The sequence below is a fragment of the Saimiri boliviensis genome, chromosome 1 (genome assembly GCF_048565385.1).
Source record: "Saimiri boliviensis isolate mSaiBol1 chromosome 1, mSaiBol1.pri, whole genome shotgun sequence".
Lineage (NCBI taxonomy): Eukaryota > Metazoa > Chordata > Mammalia > Primates > Cebidae > Saimiri > Saimiri boliviensis.
The window spans coordinates 102,953,895-102,959,396 of NC_133449.1; the positions used below are offsets into that span (position 1 = coordinate 102,953,895).

Consider the following 5,502-nt stretch of genomic DNA (forward strand, 5'->3'; position numbering starts at 1 on the left):
GGAGCCTCACCCCAGGATGCTAACACCCTCCAGGGCTGACTGCAAGACTCAATGCCTGGACACTGCACAGCCAGATCTTGTGGCTGGGGCTCCTGGGGACACCCCACCCCCAGAAGCGCCCCGTCCTCTTCCCGGTGCCCTGCTGCAGGAACACCAGTGAGGGAGTGGGCGGCAGTTCCTGCCTGTGGCTTCTGCCCTGCGGCTGCGGCCCTCCTCGCCCCCGCCAACCACCCCCATCTCACGGTCCCCACCCTCCCACCCTGGGCCTGTGCCCTCCCATCCTCGAGGCCACGCCCTCTCGAGGCCAGCCAGGCAGCTCCTGCTCACAGGTTGCATTTAGGCCACAGTCTGACCTCAGGCCTCTGGGTGTCCCTCTGCATCAGCGTCCCCAGGCCCCGGGATGGAGGAGGTCCTGTCAAAGGTATGCGTCAATGGGGGGCAGCCCCTCCCTGCCCCTGGCACCCAGGTCCCGAGGGTCTGTCTGTCTCACGAGGTGGCTGGGCCCCAAGTCTGGGGTGCAGGGTCAAGAGGAAGGCTGGATTCCTGCCACAGGCAAAGGGGTCGGGGCCCCAAGGGCAGACACATAGGGCATATCCCTTGACCCTCTGGAGGCCTCCTCTTCCACAGCTGTGGCCTCCCTGGTCCCTCCTGGCCCACGGGGCATTGGTCTAAGAGCCTCTCCCGGCCCTTCCAGCCTGAGATGAGGCTGCGTCCTTGAGCCCTGGCAAAAATGGCCAAATCTTGCCTCCAGCCTCAGCCTCCCTGGGCAGCCTGGCCTTCACAAAAGGAAGACCAGTGGGACAGTGGCCGAGGGGAGGCTGTTAGGGTGTTGGTGGGACAGTGGAGACAGGCCCCACCCTTGACCTTCTGCTGGTCAGTGGATGGATGGGCGTGGTGGTGCACACCTGTAATCCCAGTTACTCAGGAGGCTGAGGCAGGAGAATCACTTGAACATGGGAGGCGGAGGTTGCAGTGAGCCAAGATTGCAACACTGCACTCCAACCTGGGTAACAGAGTGAGGCTAAAAAAAAAAAAAAAATCCTGAAGCAAGGGAGAAAAGAGTGGAGTCATCACTCTAACTGTCGTGGATGTTAAAACCTTCTCCACAGTGACAATATCGAGAAAGTGGCATGTGGGCAGCCGGGTAGACCCCCAACCAATGAAACAGAACAGAAAACCCACTGAAACTGACCCACACAAATATGCCCACCTGATTTTTGACAAAGGTATAAAAACAATTCAGTGGAAGAAGGACAGCTTTTCAATAAATGGTGCTGGAAGAATCAGATCTCTAGAGGCAAAAAAAAAAAAAAAAAAAAAAAGGAACTTTGACCTAAATCTCATAACTTACACCAAAATTAACTCAGAACGTATAGGCAAACAGCGGCCTGTCCCTCGGTCTGCTCTCAGCAGTGCTGGCTTTGTTCCTGTCATCTCAGGATGACAGTTATCCTGTTTCGCTCTGCGTGTTTGCTGTTTTCTAGCTCCGGGTAGCTATGCCACATTTCACTCTACTTTTCAGTAGTTGCTAGAGAGATATTCACCCTGTTTTAATTTTCTAGTGCTTGCCTTACTTTTCTCTGACCAGGGCATCTGTTAGGAACCATCTCCCCATGTGTGAGGACTTGGCCTGCCTCCGAACCCCCCTTCCCCCGCCGCCAGCACCGCCTCCCAGGGCCACTCATTTTGCTGGCATGTGAAGAAGGTGGATACTCACTGGGTATGGTGGTACATGCCTGTAGGAGGCCAAGGCAGGTGGATCACTTGAGCCCAGGAGTTTGAGACCAGTTTGAGCAATATGGTGAGACCCCATGTCTACTAAAGACACAAAAAAAATCCCCAGGCATGGTGCTGCATGCCGCTAGTCTCAGCTACTCGGGAGGCTGAGGTGTGAGAATCGCTGGAGCCTGGGAGGTCGAGACTGCAGTGAGCCCAGATCACACCGCTGCACTCCAGCCCAGGCGACCGAGTGAGACCCTGTCTCAAAAAAAGAAAACGCAGGCTCAGCGGATGGACGTGCGTGTGAAGCTTTCTTTTGGAATTGTTGGTGGGACTTGCACCCTGTCCCCTGCTCACATCACAGTGATGATGGAGGTTTTGGATCTTAGCCCCTCGGTGTGCGGGCTCCTCCTGCTGCCTTCTGCGATGTCAGGAAAGGTTCAGCTGCTCCCACTAGCTTTTAGGACTTCGGCACGCATGTATTCAAGGGATCCCAGGCTGGTTCTTAAGCGCACGCAGGCCTGCTGTACAGGTCGAATGTACAGGATGAAATCCGAGCTCCACGTCGGCCACACGCACCCCTATGCTGTTCCTCAGTTCAGCAGGGTGGACCTGTAATGGGCCTTGGGGCCTTTCCCTCTTCCTGGGGTTCTCCCCTCCTCCTGCAAATCCCCCTCCTCCATCAAAAACCACCCCCGGGTGTGGACGCAGCACCTTGCTGAGGGTGCCCCTGAGCTCCCGCCTTCTCCTGGGGTGGGAGGAGCGCCCAGTGGACACTAGAAGCATCTGAACTGGTGCATGGTGCGGCCCCGACGACCCTCCCGGCATGTGGCACGGCCGTGGCGACCCTCCTGGTGCGCAGCGCAGTCCTGATTTCCCAGAGTGTGGCCCTGACCTCCTGCTGGGGTCTGCACTTTCCCAGTGGGGTCCGCACTTTCCCGGAGGGCTCCACGCTTTCCCTTGGGCTCTGCTCCATACTTGCCCCCAGGACCAGCAGCCATTGGCCCTCCATGTGCTCACCTCGGGGCACCCAACGGGCGCTCACTCCTGCCTGCCCTGTGGCCTTCCCCGTCCTGGTCTCACCTGCCCCAGGGGTGCTGGCTGTGTCTTCACGTACGCACACCCCAAATGAAGCACAGGAACCACCTGGGGAGAAGTTTTATGAGAAGAAAAAACACTTTATGACAGAAAAATAAGAAGTAAACTAGTAGCTGGGAGCAGCCCCCTTAGCCAATCCCTGGCCTCCATGGGCCAGTGGCTGAGACCTGGGCTAACAGCCAAGGCCACCGCACCCGGGAAGCTTCCTGGTGATTTTCAAGGTCTGGTTACCCAGAGGGCAAAGGGGTGCTGGGCTCTGTGGAAACGCTGACCTCCAGCCTCCACCTCCATAGTGAGGAGCGTGAAGCCCCAGGGCGGATGGGAGATTCCTGGCAAAGGTGGCCCCTCCCTGTGCTCCTCACCCACACAGGGGCCTTGTTGCTCCCCTGGGAATCTGGCGGTTTTGTGGGAGGGAATGTTCAGCGACTCCAGCCTAGGCCTCCAGGGGCTCGGCCGTGGCACTCCTAAGCTTCAATCGCCAGGGAGACAGCAGGGTGGGGCAGGCAGAGCAGGGACAGCCTGTGGGGCATGGCTGTGTCCAGCCTGGAGCGAGGAAAGGCAGGGTGACAGGAATGGGGACCCACGGACAAGGGGAGGTGGAGGATTTTTGGGGTCTCCTGGCAGGGGTGGGCATCTGGGACCACGCAGCCCCAAAGAGGCCATGAGAACCACAAGAGTGTGTGAGACACCCCATGATTAAGGGGCATGGAGCAGACCAAGCAGGGTCCCAGAGCCCAGAGCACCGAGGGTGGAAGGACGGGCTGTGGGCAAGGATGGGGGTCTGACAGAGGAGGGTGACAGAGCCAGGCAGCCATGGTGGCTGCAGGGCTGTGGTGGGAGGGAGGGAGTGAGTCTGTGGGAGCTGGGGAGAGGAGGGGTGGGAGGGCTCCACAGGGCTCCTGCAGGCAGGTGCCCCACCAAGGCCTAGAGAGAAGCCAAAAAATCGCTGGGTTTTGGGTGCCCCCACAGAAACACAGGGCCCACAAGAAAGTGGGGAGCCCCTTTCTACCTGGGCCCCACCCTCAAGGGTGGCTGGATGAGTGTTTGGGGGCTTAGGGTGGTGGCCGTGCTCCAGGCCCATCCCATAGGGGGGATTCGGGGCCTGGGATTCTTGGAGAGGCAGGGTCGCACATGCCTCCTGGACCGGCCCCACCTGCCCCCCACCCTGGCCCGCAGCCTTCTACCCCCGCTGCTACCCAGCCCCCCACTTTCTACCGTCCCCCCGGCACCCCAGTTTCTGCCCTTGCTGCCTCCAGTACCCCACATTCTACCCTTCCCCAGCCCCCACTTTCTACCCTCTCTCTTCTTCTCTGGAAATGTCTCCCACTCTGGTCCCGGAACCAGAAGTCAGGGCTCTGCCGATGAGCTCAGAGTGGCCCACCCTGGAAACCCTGCCAGGCTTCTGAGGAGCTGCAGACCTGCCCTGCTCCCCGGAGCCTCATGCCTGCCTGGGGGGCAAGAAGTCTAAGTCCAGCCCCCTTCCACAGCGTCCCTTCAGTTTCTGGGGATACATGGGGTGGGGTCGGGTCCCCTGGCGCAGGGGCTGGAGATGCCGGGAGCTCTTTGATTGCAGCGAGGAAGCCCAGCCAAGGAAGGGAAGGCCCGGGGACTGAGGAGGACACAGGTGGTGCCTGCCTGGTGCGAGGTCCCTGCCCTGCTCCTGGCCAGCCATGTGCCCCCCTCTTCTGGGCTGTGCCCACTGGGCTGCCCAAGGGCCTGGTGCCCTCGGCCTTATCCAGCCTCCCGGCTGCCAAAACCTGGCCTGACTGTGGGGCTGAGCAGGCGTCCTCGGCACGGGGCTTCTGTCTCACCTCTGCCCCAGGATGAAGGGCTGATGCCTCCGAGGGCTTCCGTACCGGGGCCCTCTTTGCAGGGGGAGTCTGCTGGCCCTCACTCATGTCTTGGGGTGCTGGAGTGTCCCAGGAGGCCCGAACAGGAAAAGGCTGAGAAAAGGGGCGCAGGTGGCCACAGCCCAGGTGTGGTCCAGCCAGGCCAGCCCTGAGAGGGGGAAGGGAGACTGGGCGGGGAGGGCCTGGCACTGGGGCTTTCCCAGCCGCTCGGCCCGGAAACGTGGGCTGGCCTGCTGAGCGCGTGACCATCCCCACCCTCTGGGCAGGCTGCACCACGTAACCCAGCGGCACTCTCAGCTTCCAGGAAAGGAGGTTGTCCAAGAGCCTCAACTTTGACCCGGGGGCGTGGTGGGCTCAGGGACTGACCCGGCGGGAGAGGCACAGAGGAGCCTCCCCGACCTCGGCCTGGGTCTCGGCTCTGGGCTGCGGGAGCCGGGGGCCTTGGCCGTGTTCTCAGCTCCATGCAGTCCTGTGCCCCACGAGATCGGCCCTGGCTCAGCCCTGAACTCTGCTTCCCGCAGGGGTCGGGGTGGGAAGTGGCCAGCAGCTGCTGTCCAGGATGCCCTGTGGGACAGCATGGCCCCTCGGCTATCAGGGAGTCCCCCCAGACTAGACCCCTAACCAGGACGTGGGATGGGGAGCATCGCAGTGCTGGGGGACAGACTGCTGCCCACCGGCTGCCTGGGTTCTTCTGAACCTCAGTCTCCTCGTGGGCCAGGTGGGCACAGCTGCTCACTCCTGTTCCTTCCCCATCAGGCGTGGGAGATGCTTCTCCTTTCTCTCCGCCAAGAGTGAACTCCCTCTGACGAGGCCTGCAGTGGCTCAAGGAGAGATT

General features: G+C 60.9%; 1 long non-coding RNA gene across 3 annotated transcripts; it reads right to left on the bottom strand.

Annotated features, from left to right (window-relative positions):
* Positions 1–272: 272 nt before the first annotated feature.
* LOC141581264 (uncharacterized) lies at positions 273–4,818 on the bottom strand. Of its 3 annotated transcripts, none has more exons than XR_012513831.1 (4): positions 4,629–4,818; positions 2,740–2,865; positions 1,718–2,243; positions 273–1,291 (listed from the first exon to the last, which is right to left on the bottom strand). It is a non-coding gene; the product is annotated as an uncharacterized LOC141581264 (long non-coding RNA). The 3 variants fall into 3 exon arrangements; XR_012513833.1 differs by having other exon boundaries at positions 273–412; positions 1,211–2,243; XR_012513829.1 differs by having other exon boundaries at positions 273–2,243.
* Between the last annotated feature and the right edge of the window lie 684 nt (positions 4,819–5,502).